Here is a 15,836-nt window from a genome sequence, read left to right on the forward strand (position 1 = left end):
TCCGAGGACTCAACGGGGTAGTGATGCTATTTGGGTAGTTGTGGACCGGTTGACTAAGTCGGCGCATTTTATTCCTATGCGTGTTAAAGATTCAGTTGATCATCTGGCCGATTTATATATTCGGGACATAGTGAGGTTACACGGGGTTCCAGTGACGATCGTTTCAGATAGAGATCCTCGTTTTACTGCCAGGTTGTGGCAGAGCTTGCAGAGTGCCTTAGGCACTAAGTTGACCTTTAGCACAGCTTATCATCCTCAGACTGACGGGCAGTCCGAGCGTACTATTCAGATCCTTGAGGATATGCTTCGGGGTTGTGTTCTTGACTTTGGTGGGTCGTGGGAGAGGCACTTGCCTTTGGTGGAGTTTGCCTACAACAACAGCTTCCAGTCTAGTACCGGTATGGCACCGTTTGAGGCCTTATACGGCCGACCGTGTAGGTCTCCTGTTTGTTGGGCCGAGGTGGGTGATGCACCTCTGTTGGGTCCGGAGTTAGTGAGGGAAACGACGGAGAAGGTTGAGCTTATCCGTAAGAGGCTTGTTACAGCCCAGAGTCGTCAGAAATCTTACGCCGACCGTAGGAGAAGACCTTTGGTGTTTGAGGTGAGTGATCACGTCTTTTTGAAGATATCACCAAGACGGGGATTGATGAGGTTTGGGAAGAACGGGAAGTTGTCCCCTCGATTCATTGGTCCTTTTGAGATCCTTGAGAGGATTGGCGAGACTGCTTATCGTTTAGCTTTGCCGCCGCAGTTGTCCGGAGTACATGACGTGTTTCATGTGAGTATGCTTCGGAAGTATGAGCCGGATCCATCACATGTATTGGATTGGACCGATTTAGTGGTTGATGAGGATGTCTCGTATGAAGAGAGACCGGTTAGGGTCTTGGATAAGCGGGATCAAGTCTTGCGAGGCAAGACCATTCCTTTGGTGAAAGTTTTGTGGAAACATCACGGGGTGGAGGAAGCCACATGGGAACGTGAGTTGGAAGTCCGCGAGAAATATCCGGACATGTTTAATGATTTGTAATCTTGTAGTTAGATTTTGTAATATTGTCAAACCTTAAAGCTTTTTATATATGTCTTAAGCTGTAAAACATTTAGAATGTTTTGGTTAATGGAAATATTTTGGAACTTACCTCGAAATGGAAGTTTAATGGAACATTGTATATATTGAATATATTGAAAATTGTTGAAATTGAAAGAAAATTGCATAGTGTTAATGCAGGTTGAAATATATGTTTGTTTTGCATATTGTGGCATGCCTCTTAGTTGAGAGATGGAATGGCCGGTGTTGGGTCAAGTTGTTTATTATTGAGTTAACATATTGTTGGAATTTGAGAAAACTTGTTTTTAAAACCTTGTGCTTAATTTCGGGGACGAAATTCTTTTAAGGGGGGGAGGTTATAGCGACCCCGGTCTTTTCTCTTTAGATTATTGTATCCGGACTTAGGTTCCGTGGATCCTGTCATTACTTATTGGTTGTTGTTGTCCTTTAATCTCTTAGTATTTGAATTATAGGTTGTGTTGGGCGGGTCTGTTACAGGTTGGTTGATTGTTGATGCCAATAGGTGATGCCCAGATTTTGGCCTTCACGCTCGAGCGGAGGTTTTAACGCTCGAGCGGGCCCTTCGTTGTTGCTTCTCCGCTCGAGCGGGAGTTTTGACGCTCGAGCGGGATTTTCCATCTCCCAGTATTTTGCTCTGCAGTTCTTCCGCTCGAGCGGTAGTTTTTACGCTCGAGCGTGATCCCTTGTTTTTGCTCCTCCGCTCGAGCGGGGAGTTTGACGCTCGAGCGGGTGCAGCGCCTGCAAAACTTCTGAAAGGGTGCAATCGACGCTCGAGCGGCTTTCTTCACGCTCGAGCATGATTCTGTGTCTTACGCTCGAGCGGGGCTTTCTACGCTCGAGCGTAGAGTCGACTACATCAGTCCGTGATTTCACTTTTCTGATCACTTTTTGACCTACCTTTTCATCTCTTAACTTTTAAAAACCGCCCCTTGAGAGTCTCTCTCTCTACTCTTACCTTCTCTCCAAGATTTGATCTATTTCCGGTGGTCTTCTACCCTAGTTCCTTTGGAAGAAAGGTAGAGCTTCACGAGATCTTTCTTTTAATCTGAAAAAGAGAGGATTTGGAGCACTTTGGATTTTGGGTCATCATCTCCATCTTCTCTATTTTAGTTGTGATCTTCAAGGTAGGGATTTCCTACTCTATTCTATAAGCTTTGTTCTAAGTTTTGGTATTTTAAGATGTTGAGGTCACTTAGATAATTTTGGGAAAAACCCTAGTTGTATTAATTAATTAATTTGTAAAATTAATTTAAGGGAATTGGGGAATTTGGTTAAATTCATGAAATTGATGAATTCATAGATTAAATGGTGTAGTTGGATGATTTAAATCACTCACCTATTAAATTGTTGATATATTTATTTCTAGTCTAGAAATAACTGTTTTGGGCTATCGGTGGAGGATAGTCATGATTGTTGTAGACATTGCATGTGGATTAGGAATAACTGAAACTAATCACATTGGTTAAGTCATTAATTTGACTATTGAATTAATACTGAAAATACGTGTATTGGTTGAGCATTGCATTTGCATATTGTGTGGGAGGAGATAGGGGATGTACTCCACGGTTTAGGGGAAGATAGGGGATGGACCTCTAAACCGGATTTTTGTTTGGGAGGAGATAGGGGATGGACTCCATTAGCACCATTTTTATGTGTGCTTATTATATTGAAGTGTTTTTACATGATTATTGATACAGCACTAAAATGTGTATCAAATGGGAAGTATGAAGTGTTTTGATATGAGCATGAGTCTCATTTGTTTTGTTGATATTGGAAGAAATGTGATTATGATATATAATTCACTGTTGTAAGTTTGGCCAGGTTCTGAGCCATGTTGATAATAATGGAAAGTGAAATGTGTCTTAGACATTAGTGTCATGAGACTGTTTAATAATAAAATTGATTATCTTGATTAACCATCTACTGAATGCTATAGCTTTATTCAATGCTTATATTTGGTTTAGTATTTTTCTACTGGGCTGTGGCTCACCCTTTATGGGAACATCATTTTCAGGTTCAGGTGATAAGCTACCTCCACGGACTTAGCCTGGAAGGATTTGATGTTTGGGATGTTGAAGACTTGTCTTTAGTTATATGTTTTATTTTGTTATTTTTGGGATTTCATGTAAACATTCAAGCCTAGGGCTTAACTTGTAAATGAGTTAGTACTCATCCTTTTTTGTGTCCAAGCGTTAGCTTGGAAAGATGTAAGCCCTTAGGGCATTTATTTTGATGTTGCAGGATGTTACAAGTAAAGTCTGTCAATAAGAATACTCTGATGACTAACTCAAATGATTCTTTTTCTTTTATAAATGCATGTTAATGTTATGGTTATTATGGGTTTATTTTGAGGGCGTTACAACTTGGTATCAGAGCGTACCGGGTTTGAATACTTTGGGTACGTGGGAAGTGATTAGTATCACAATGGGTTCGTCTCGTTTGTTAGAGACGTAGTGTAACGTTATATGCTTATATGATAACATGTTTATGTGATTATGTGGGTATGGAATGTAGTTTCTAGGATGTTGATTGGACCCTTGAGTTCTAGTAGTCTTGTTGGAAAGGCACTTGATCACTGCTGCTTCCAACCGGAACTACAGTAACGCATTGGGACTATCATTATCCGGGAATGAAATTCGTAGGTGCTTATGTGATTATGTGCTTACGTGGAATGAATTATTGTTGTCCATTGTATTAGGACGCGAGTGTTAAGCTTTGGCACATTTATTAATGTGCTAATGTCTTTGTTTCCTTTATTAGGATGTCAGGACGAGAACGAGGACGCGGTAGGCGTGGTAGGCCGGGTAGGCAGGAGGTGCCTGTGCCAGAGGAGATTCCGATAGTTCAGGAGGGAATTGGCCAGGCCAATGTGGCCGAGCCAGTAGGCCAGCAGGCTTTGGGCGCTTTAGCTCGAGAGATAGCGGGGGCATTCAGGGAGTCAGTAGGCATTCTCAGAGCTGAGAATCAAGCTCAGGCTGGTATTGCGGATGCAGGACCTTCCTTTCTGAAGAGGGAGTTCTTCCGGTCCAATCCGGATGAATTTGTGGGTGATCCTAAAGAGCCACTTAAGGCAGATGAATGGCTCGAACAGACAACGAAGACGTTTGAGATGCTTGGCATCGAAGACGAGGGGTTGAAAGTGACCTTGGCATCTTTCCAGTTGAAGGGGGATGCGGGTCAGTGGTGGAAGTTTACTAAGGGGCGTATAGGAGGTACGTGGGAGGCTTTTGTGAATGCTTTCCAGGAGAAGTTTTTATCTCCGGCAGTTAGGGAGAAGCTGCGAGACCAGTTTTGTCAGCTTAAGCAGTCGAGTTCTTCTGTGGCCGAGTTTGAGGCTGCATTTACTAGTTTATCCAGGTTTGCACCTGAATTGGTGGCGTCTGAGGAACGCCGTTGTATTGAGTTTGAGAGGAAGTTGAGGCGTGGCCTCAAGCTGAGAGTTGGGGGAACTATGATTCGGGATTATGGGCGTATGGTTGATGCTGCAGCCCATATGGAGATCATGATGCAAGAGGAGGAGGAAGGGCAGAAGGGCTCCAAGAGGAGTCAGGATAGTCAGAGTGATGGTAGGAGACAGAAGGGTTTTAATCCCCAGCAGTCTCATGGTAGCTTTTCGAGATCGACTTTTCCTGTACCGAGTGCTAGTTCGGGGAAAGGCAGTCAGGGAGACATTACCTGTTTCAAGTGTGGCCAGTTGGGCCACAAGTCTCCAGTTTGTCCTCAGAGGGGAGGAGTTCAGAGAGCAGCATCTTCTTCGGCTCGATCTCAGAGCCAGAGTCAGGGTAGAGGTCAGCCACTCTCGTGTTATCAGTGTGGTCAGCCAGGGCATATGAAGAGGTATTGCCCCCAGTTGGGTGGCACACCTGGTGCATCTGGTTTGAGGCAGATTCAGGGTCAACAGCCAGCTCAGTCGGGTCAGGCCTCGAGGGCTAATCAGGGGGCTTCATCATCTCAGTCGGTGCAGCAATCTTATGCTCCTAGGGGTGAGCAGGTTGATCAGAGGTCATCTGGGCGCGTGTATGCTGTTACCGCGTAGGATCTTGTACCGGCTCCATCTGTTGTGAGAGGTACTTTCTTGTTTTGCAACTCGGTTGCTAATGTTTTGATTGATACGGGTGCATCTCATTCCTTTGTGTCTGCTGCATTTGCATCTGTTTTGGAGTTGGAGTTAGCACAGTTGGCATCTCCTATTTGTGTAGTGTAACCTCTTGGGGGTGAATTGATTTTGAAACACGGTGTTAGGGGTTGTAATATAGAGGTTGATTACCATAGAATCCCATTTTCTTTTGTAGTTATGCCTATGAGAGGTTTCGATGTTATTTTGGGTATGGACTGGTTATCGTCATACCGGGCAGTTATTGATTGCTACCGCCAGAGGGTCACTTGTTGTACCGTGAGCGGAGAGTATTTTCATTTTCTGGGGGACCGGGTTGGTGATGTGTTGCCACCGGGGTATGTTCGACGAGGAAGGAGTGAGCTTAGTGAGCTACTTGCTAACCTTTTGATTAGTGAGGATGATGAGACCCAGGTTGTGTTGCCAAGGGTGGTTTGTGAGTACTCGGACGTCTTTCCCGAGGATCTTGTTGGTTTGCCACCGCATCGAGAGATTGAATTCTCTATTGACCTAATGCCCGGCACGGCGCCGATTTCTATGTCACCTTATCGTTTTGCCCCAGCCGAGTTAGTTGAGTTGAAGATCCAACTCCAGGAGTTACTAGACAAGGGTTTTATACGCCCTAGTGTTTCGCCGTGGGGAGCACCGGCCCTCTTTGTTAAAAAGAAAGGTGGTGCTTTGAGACTTTGCATAGATTATCGGAAATTGAATCGGGCTACGGTTAAGAATAAGTACCCTATGCCTCGTATCGATGACCTGTTTGACCAGTTGAAGGGTTCCCGTTGTTTCTCAAAGATAGACTTGAGATCGGGTTACCACCAGTTGAGGGTCAGGGAGGAGGATATTCCGAAGACGGCATTCCGTACGCGGTATGGCCATTATGAGTTTTTGGTAATGCCATTCGGGCTCACCAATGCACCGGCAGTCTTTATGGACTTGATGAACCGGATCTTCCGGGAATTCTTGGATCAGTTTGTAGTCGTTTTTGTGGACGACATCCTTATCTATTCGCCTTCTGAGGAGGAGCATGAGGCACACTTGAGGGTGGTGCTTGAGTTACTTAGAGCCCATAGGCTGTATGCCAAGTTTGGGAAGTGTGAGTTCTGGCTGAGAGAAGTCAAATTCTTAGGCCATGTGGTATCCGGTGAAGGAGTGTCTGTTGATACATCCAAGGTAGAGGCAGTGCAAGATTGGGCACAGCCTAAGAGTGTGTTTGAGATCCGCAGTTTCCTGGGGTTAGCTGGGTATTACCGTCGGTTTGTGAAAGACTTCTCCAGGTTAGCATCACCGTTGACTAGACTGACTCGGAAGGGAGTTAAATTTGTATGGAGTGAGACTTGTGAAAAGTCGTTTCAGGAGTTGAAAGTTAGACTGACTACCGCTCCAGTATTGATTATTCCAGAGAGAGGGTCTGGGTTGTGTATTAATGCAAGAAGGGAAAGTAGTTGCCTATGGTTCACGTCAGTTGAAAATTCACGAGCAGAATTACCCTACGCATGATCTAGAGTTAGCAGCTGTGATATTTGCCTTGAAGGTTTGGAGGCATTATCTTTATGGTGAGAGATTTGAGGTATTCTCGGATCATAAGAGTCTGAAATATTTGTTTACACAGAAAGACTTGAACTTGAGACAGAGGAGGTGGATGGAGTTCATAGAGGATTATGACTTTGAATTGCATTATCATCCGGGAAAGGCCAATGTGGTGGCCGACGCCCTTAGCAGGAAACCTGTTAGTGACATAGCTAGTATAGCCATCCGAGAGTGGGAGATGTTAGGTGCACTTGGAGAGTTTGATTTCCTTCTGGGCGAATCCGTTGAGGCTGCGGCCTTGTTTTCTGGTGTTGCACAACCTACACTTGTGACTCGAGTGTTAGAGGCTCAGAGGGGCGACCTTGAGATAGAATCTCTCCGTGAGAAGATTTCTGGTGGGAAGGTTGAGAAAGGTTTGACGGTGTATCCCGACCTGAGTGTGAGATACCGAGACCGTCTATTTGTGCCGGAGTCTCATCGAGAGGAGGTACTCCGAGAGTTTCATCATTCACGCCTTGCGGTGCATCCGGGAGGTACTAAGATGTATCGGGATTTGGGTCGCCAGTTTTGGTGGCGGGGTATGAAGAGAGATGTGGCAGTTTTCGTATCTAAGTGCCTTACTTGTCAGCAAGTGAAGGCCGAACATCAGAGGCCAGCGGGTTTGTTGCAACCCTTGCCTATTGCCGAGTGGAAGTGGGAACATGTCACTATGGACTTCGTTGTGGGTCTTCCGAGGACTCAACGGGGTAGTGATGCTATTTGGGTAGTTGTGGACCGGTTGACTAAGTCGGCGCATTTTATTCCTATGCGTGTTAAAGATTCAGTTGATCATCTGGCCGATTTATATATTCGGGACATAGTGAGGTTACACGGGGTTCCAGTGACGATCGTTTCAGATAGAGATCCTCGTTTTACTGCCAGGTTGTGGCAGAGCTTGCAGAGTGCCTTAGGCACTAAGTTGACCTTTAGCACAGCTTATCATCCTCAGACTGACGGGCAGTCCGAGCGTACTATTCAGATCCTTGAGGATATGCTTCGGGGTTGTGTTCTTGACTTTGGTGGGTCGTGGGAGAGGCACTTGCCTTTGGTGGAGTTTGCCTACAACAACAGCTTCCAGTCTAGTACCGGTATGGCACCGTTTGAGGCCTTATACGGCCGACCGTGTAGGTCTCCTGTTTGTTGGGCCGAGGTGGGTGATGCACCTCTGTTGGGTCCGGAGTTAGTGAGGGAAACGACGGAGAAGGTTGAGCTTATCCGTAAGAGGCTTGTTACAGCCCAGAGTCGTCAGAAATCTTACGCCGACCGTAGGAGAAGACCTTTGGTGTTTGAGGTGAGTGATCACGTCTTTTTGAAGATATCACCAAGACGGGGATTGATGAGGTTTGGGAAGAACGGGAAGTTGTCCCCTCGATTCATTGGTCCTTTTGAGATCCTTGAGAGGATTGGCGAGACTGCTTATCGTTTAGCTTTGCCGCCGCAGTTGTCCGGAGTACATGACGTGTTTCATGTGAGTATGCTTCGGAAGTATGAGCCGGATCCATCACATGTATTGGATTGGACCGATTTAGTGGTTGATGAGGATGTCTCGTATGAAGAGAGACCGGTTAGGGTCTTGGATAAGCGGGATCAAGTCTTGCGAGGCAAGACCATTCCTTTGGTGAAAGTTTTGTGGAAACATCACGGGGTGGAGGAAGCCACATGGGAACGTGAGTTGGAAGTCCGCGAGAAATATCCGGACATGTTTAATGATTTGTAATCTTGTAGTTAGATTTTGTAATATTGTCAAACCTTAAAGCTTTTTATATATGTCTTAAGCTGTAAAACATTTAGAATGTTTTGGTTAATGGAAATATTTTGGAACTTACCTCGAAATGGAAGTTTAATGGAACATTGTATATATTGAATATATTGAAAATTGTTGAAATTGAAAGAAAATTGCATAGTGTTAATGCAGGTTGAAATATATGTTTGTTTTGCATATTGTGGCATGCCTCTTAGTTGAGAGATGGAATGGCCGGTGTTGGGTCAAGTTGTTTATTATTGAGTTAACATATTGTTGGAATTTGAGAAAACTTGTTTTTAAAACCTTGTGCTTAATTTCGGGGACGAAATTCTTTTAAGGGGGGGAGGTTATAGCGACCCCGGTCTTTTCTCTTTAGATTATTGTATCCGGACTTAGGTTCCGTGGATCCTGTCATTACTTATTGGTTGTTGTTGTCCTTTAATCTCTTAGTATTTGAATTATAGGTTGTGTTGGGCGGGTCTGTTACAGGTTGGTTGATTGTTGATGCCAATAGGTGATGCCCAGATTTTGGCCTTCACGCTCGAGCGGAGGTTTTAACGCTCGAGCGGGCCCTTCGTTGTTGCTTCTCCGCTCGAGCGGGAGTTTTGACGCTCGAGCGGGATTTTCCATCTCCCAGTATTTTGCTCTGCAGTTCTTCCGCTCGAGCGGTAGTTTTTACGCTCGAGCGTGATCCCTTGTTTTTGCTCCTCCGCTCGAGCGGGGAGTTTGACGCTCGAGCGGGTGCAGCGCCTGCAAAACTTCTGAAAGGGTGCAATCGACGCTCGAGCGGCTTTCTTCACGCTCGAGCATGATTCTGTGTCTTACGCTCGAGCGGGGCTTTCTACGCTCGAGCGTAGAGTCGACTACATCAGTCCGTGATTTCACTTTTCTGATCACTTTTTGACCTACCTTTTCATCTCTTAACTTTTAAAAACCGCCCCTTGAGAGTCTCTCTCTCTACTCTTACCTTCTCTCCAAGATTTGATCTATTTCCGGTGGTCTTCTACCCTAGTTCCTTTGGAAGAAAGGTAGAGCTTCACGAGATCTTTCTTTTAATCTGAAAAAGAGAGGATTTGGAGCACTTTGGATTTTGGGTCATCATCTCCATCTTCTCTATTTTAGTTGTGATCTTCAAGGTAGGGATTTCCTACTCTATTCTATAAGCTTTGTTCTAAGTTTTGGTATTTTAAGATGTTGAGGTCACTTAGATAATTTTGGGAAAAACCCTAGTTGTATTAATTAATTAATTTGTAAAATTAATTTAAGGGAATTGGGGAATTTGGTTAAATTCATGAAATTGATGAATTCATAGATTAAATGGTGTAGTTGGATGATTTAAATCACTCACCTATTAAATTGTTGATATATTTATTTCTAGTCTAGAAATAACTGTTTTGGGCTATCGGTGGAGGATAGTCATGATTGTTGTAGACATTGCATGTGGATTAGGAATAACTGAAACTAATCACATTGGTTAAGTCATTAATTTGACTATTGAATTAATACTGAAAATACGTGTATTGGTTGAGCATTGCATTTGCATATTGTGTGGGAGGAGATAGGGGATGTACTCCACGGTTTAGGGGAAGATAGGGGATGGACCTCTAAACCGGATTTTTGTTTGGGAGGAGATAGGGGATGGACTCCATTAGCACCATTTTTATGTGTGCTTATTATATTGAAGTGTTTTTACATGATTATTGATACAGCACTAAAATGTGTATCAAATGGGAAGTATGAAGTGTTTTGATATGAGCATGAGTCTCATTTGTTTTGTTGATATTGGAAGAAATGTGATTATGATATATAATTCACTGTTGTAAGTTTGGCCAGGTTCTGAGCCATGTTGATAATAATGGAAAGTGAAATGTGTCTTAGACATTAGTGTCATGAGACTGTTTAATAATAAAATTGATTATCTTGATTAACCATCTACTGAATGCTATAGCTTTATTCAATGCTTATATTTGGTTTAGTATTTTTCTACTGGGCTGTGGCTCACCCTTTATGGGAACATCATTTTCAGGTTCAGGTGATAAGCTACCTCCACGGACTTAGCCTGGAAGGATTTGATGTTTGGGATGTTGAAGACTTGTCTTTAGTTATATGTTTTATTTTGTTATTTTTGGGATTTCATGTAAACATTCAAGCCTAGGGCTTAACTTGTAAATGAGTTAGTACTCATCCTTTTTTGTGTCCAAGCGTTAGCTTGGAAAGATGTAAGCCCTTAGGGCATTTATTTTGATGTTGCAGGATGTTACAAGTAAAGTCTGTCAATAAGAATACTCTGATGACTAACTCAAATGATTCTTTTTCTTTTATAAATGCATGTTAATGTTATGGTTATTATGGGTTTATTTTGAGGGCGTTACAAGTATGTTATCGAATATAGCGGTTGGCATAATACACCAAATTTTGTATTGATTGATTGAATTTGTATATGATAATTGCTTATATACATTGTTTTGTGTGGGAGGAGATGAGGGATGTACTCCACGGTTTAGGGGAAGATGGGGGATGGACCTCTAAACCGGATCTTGTTTGACATTGATACAGCACTACAATGTGTATCGTTTGTGAAGTATAGAAGTGTTTCTATGTTTTATTGATACAGCACCAAAATGTGTATCAATTGTGAAGTGTTCTTGTTTTATTGGTACAGCACTGCAATGTGTATCATTTGTGAAGTATATAAGTGATTTTATATGTTATTGATACAACACCAAAATGTGTATCCATCATGAATTTTGAAAGTATTTTAATGATGAGTTATAATCTCATTAAATTGTTTGGCCAAGTTCTGAGCTTTGTTTTCAAACTTAGAGTTGAAAAAGAAATGGAAAATGAATTGTAACATGGACATGACTGTCATGAAACTGTAATACGATATAAGTTGGAATATAAGTGTGAGCCATCTATCAAATGCTGTTATTTTTGTCATTGTTTATAGTTGGTTTAGTATATTTCTACTGGGCTGTGGCTCACCCTATATGGGACATCATTTTCAGGTTCAAGTACTATGCCGCCCCCGAGATCTTAGCTTGGATGGTTGTGGGAGTTAAAGACTCTTTTGGTTAATTTTTGTTGTATTACATGTAAATTCAAGCCAAGAGCTTAATATGTATTTGAGTTAGTACTCTTCTTGTTGTAACCAAGTGTTGACTTGGAAAGCTATAAGCCTGTAGGGCATTTGCTTTTGCTGTTAACATGTAATATATTTGTAAGTAATACTCTGATGATTGTAATATACTATCTCTTTTCTATATCTTGATTGTATGATATTTTGGGTTTATTTTGAGGGTGTTACAATAACTTAGCAAGTGTATGGAGAGATTAAAATCATTTTATCTTTATTTTATAAATTTATATCTAAATGTCCTGTGAGCATTCTAATTAAAAGTTAATTGATGAAGCTTGGCTGTTCAAGTGAGCTTATTGGTGTTGAAACAATTGAAGCCCAGCTTATTCAGATCAAGGTATGTGAATTACTTGTTAATGTAACTTTAGCTTTATTAATGCTTGCTTACAACTATAATAGTTTTTAAAATGTGCTGAGATGGGATTAATAAGTATATCTGACAATTAAAGTCTGAAACATTTAAAGAGAGAGGGTAATCATAGAATCAAGAAAAGAGGAAACATAAAGAAAAAAGAAGGTATAAAGTTATGGTGGTTTGCCATAACTCATGTGGCTGAAATGGCTTGTTGTCTAATTGGAATGGGTCTTGTTGCCATTTTCTTCTCACTCTAACTCTGATTTGGGAGGAGAGAGAGCTTGAATCAATTAAGTTGTCTCTTACTTTTTTAACTCCATACGTTTCTTATTGTAATTTTTAACTCTTGTTTCCTTTTTGCTTTCTAAAATCTTTCTCTGGGGCCCTATATGTCTCTAATGTGTGTCCAATCAATGGAAATTTGGGTCTTCTTTGTCCAGAGTATGTTGGGTTCTAAATATGTTTAGCTGGTGGTTCTAAATTTGGGTCTTCCTTGACTGTGAATCCAAACTTCTATTTTAGCTGGGGGTTCCTTTTCATTTTCTTCCTCCTCTATGGATGGAAATTATACCCACAATGTATGCAATGCTCTCTGTGTTCTTTCTTTCTCTAGGGTTCTATGAGATCGTATCTGGGGTGACAAATATCTGATCCCAGTATTCTGAAACTTTTCTCTATTTTTTCCTTTGAAATCTTTGATCTTAAACCATATGTATTAAATATGGCACTCCGTTCCTTGGGTATATTGTTGATGTTTGCCATGCTACTCTTTATATTTGTGAAAGCTTGTTTCTATATAATAAATCCAGGAAATGCTTACTGACTATTTGCATATGGATCTTTCCCGACGTATTAGGCTTGGTGATCAACATACCATGATATCTCATCCAGTAATTTTACTGATCAGTACCAAATCATGGTTTTTTTTTTTTTAAGAGCAAGTTTTGAAACAGAGGCAATGTTTAGCATGGGTTCACTTACTCTTTTGCACTGAAGTAAAGGGAAGAGCAAAATTTTCCTTTCAATATATATATATATATATATATTCGTGATATAATTTTGATAAGTCAGTCAGTTGAGCCAATTGATGCTTTAACAACTTTGGCATAGGGTATATTGAATAACAGTTTTGATAAAATACAGCATCACTTCTTTTTTTTTTTGTCATATATGAGCATGAAAATTTTAATTTTGGATAAAAATTGTAACCAATTTTTACATCTCATCTTCATGTAAATTCATTATGAAGTTCTTGACATTCTTAAGTTTCAACAAATTTGACCAGTTACAAAAAAATGTAAATTGTGGTTTAGGTGTAAATTTCCAAATTTTTGGTTGATTCATGGAAATAAAAAATGTGTATTTCTGTTTCACCTGTAAGAAAGAAATAATATTTGTGTTCAAACCAAGAGTTGTTACCATGAGTTACAAAGCTAAAGCAGTGTCTATCCATGGTGGTCTTAGCATTGCTACAAGGTTGGGGTTGGAGTTGGGCCTCCCATGTTTGTTGGAGTAATTTGGGATATTAATCACCACTATTCTGGTATTTATATGAGTGAGCTGCCGATGCCAGGGTGACAAATGATTTGTTAGCAATTTCATACAAATGATTTGTTAGCAATTAGTGTTTGGATCATAAACAACTGTTTGGTAGCATTTCAGTAGCATCCATTCTAAATGTTCAATTTCTTCTTTCACAATAAGCTTCCACTTTGGAACCTCATTCTATTTTGGTGGTTTATGAGACAAATTTTTTTTAAGAGATGTGGACATGTAAACATTGATACTTGTACGTGAATACTTTAGTATCCTTTTGGGAAAGTCTAATCATGTTGTTTGTTTGCTATTGCAGTTTTTCTTGACAAAGCACTATAGGAACTGGAGGTTGGGGGACCCTGAGTTTTTGCTAGTTTGGGTGATCTTGAGTTTCTTGACAAAGCACTATGAATCATTTGCCTTTCACTTCCCTTTCAAATTCTAATGGTATTTTTTGCAAGCCATTGATTTAGGTAAACCATACCATGCACTTCATTTACAATAACATGCTGTCTATTTGACCACAATAATTTGCAGAGTATAATATATCAAAATTATTAATTTTATAATTGTTATAATTTGAAATGTCAATTTTATTGAATAAGTGCCATTGGATTTTTTTTTTTTATTAACAGATTGCTTTTGCGTGGGCTATTGTGGATATTTATTTTTGTGTACGAAGAGCATTTGTTCTGATATGGAAGATATTTATTTTTGTACAATTCCCTATTTTGGAAATACATTGTTTTTGTATATAATATTTAATTTAGATGGATTATACTAGGTTGGTGTAGATTTATATGATATTTGGAATATGATGTTACAAGTTAAAGTTTTTGGATAGTTGATAATGAAATGAGTAATATTATTGATAATGGATTTAGATAATAATTGATAGATGTATTATTCTGTATATGTACAAGTTGCATTGATAATGGACTGCATATAATTTAGAAATTAATGAAAAAGATTCAATTTATGTATTTTTAAAAAATTAATAAATAGAGCTTTTGGCGACAAAACATTTAGTAGCCAAAAAATAAAAAGAGAACTTATTGGCGACTAAATAGTTAGTAGCCAAAAAAAATAAAAGTTTTTGGTAACTAAAAAATTAGTAGCTGAAAAGGAGTACCATGATTTTAGCGACTAAAAAACTGGTAGCTAAAAAGGAGTCACGTTTTTTGCAACTAAATATTTTAGTCGCTAAAACAAAAACAAAAAAATACATTTATTGAAAACTTTGGGCGACTAAATTTTTAGTTGCCAATTGCTAATTTTTGGCGACTAAAAAAAAATTATTTCCCAATACCTTTCCTTTTGGCGACTAATTGTTTAGTCGCCAATTTAGGACTTTCGGCGACTAAATATTTTTTAGTCGCCAATACCTTCCACGACAATCAAGATGGCGACCAAACTATTTAGTCGGGGAAAACTTTTCGGCAACTAATATCTGACTTTTGGCGACTAAAAATTTAATCGCCAAAAGTACAATTTCTTGTAGTGCAATTAAAATTAAGAGGACTAAAATTTCACAATGACCAAAATACAAGAACTACCATCGTAATTTGCCCCATTGTTTATTGACTAATACCATTCTAAAACGAGGCAAATACCTAAGCTTAAGAAATTGTGAGTGTTAAGCAAGAATTCTAAGGTTGACTTAATAAGACACCCATAAATATACCTTGCTGTATATGATAAAAAAATAAGTTGATCCAAAAAGGTTGAACTAGTTACTCCAAAAAGAGAGCCTAAAAGAGAACAAAATGGGAGAGTTCAATACTCAAGTGTCAAAGGTTATGAGGATGAGCAGGGTTGTGTGCCTTTGTGCCCTCCTAGTAATGCTTTTTAGTGTCTATCTTGGCTTATTTTTGAATGTGTGTCCAAGGAATTTGGAGGAAAGAAAACACATATCACTTTAAGAATAAATTTGGTGAGTTTGAATTTGTTTCACTTTTCATATTTATCTAAATATTTGGTATCTGCTTTTTGACTCATTTCTATAAAAATTAACCCTGTGTTTCCTAGAAAACAAAAACAAAAAATGAAACACAATAAATAAATAAAAACTGATAATTCTCATGTCTTCCATCTCATTTTAGTTTTCAATCTTATGATTTTTAATCTTCTCCTAATCGACAATTTGAAATCCAAATGTACAGATCAATCATACAACATTGTGGCAGGAGGATTCATGATGGCTTCATCACTTTAACAATCAAAGTTCTCCATTTCTCCATTGCCAAATGTTTACAGTTCAGATACTTGAGGCCACTGTAGCCTGCACATTCGACTACACCCATGCTATTTTGG

At 40.0% G+C, this 15,836-nt stretch overlaps 1 long non-coding RNA gene across 2 annotated transcripts in view; it reads left to right on the forward strand.

Moving 5' to 3' along the window:
• The window catches only part of LOC145803124 (uncharacterized), a 33,409-nt gene extending 19,013 nt beyond the window's left edge, over window positions 1–14,396 (forward strand). Inside the window, exons 3-4 of one of the 2 annotated variants that reach the window (XR_014345235.1) lie at window positions 13,840–13,970; window positions 14,159–14,396. This is a non-coding gene — a long non-coding RNA (uncharacterized LOC145803124). Of the gene's footprint in view, window positions 1–13,839; window positions 14,128–14,158 lie in introns of those variants that run through there. The other variant, XR_014345234.1, reaches the window with a different exon arrangement.
• The last annotated feature ends 1,440 nt before the right edge of the window (window positions 14,397–15,836 follow it).

This window comes from Camellia sinensis, chromosome 11 (assembly GCF_055761805.1).
Source record: "Camellia sinensis isolate YWXY chromosome 11, ASM5576180v1, whole genome shotgun sequence".
In the NCBI taxonomy this organism is placed as follows: domain Eukaryota; kingdom Viridiplantae; phylum Streptophyta; class Magnoliopsida; order Ericales; family Theaceae; genus Camellia; species Camellia sinensis.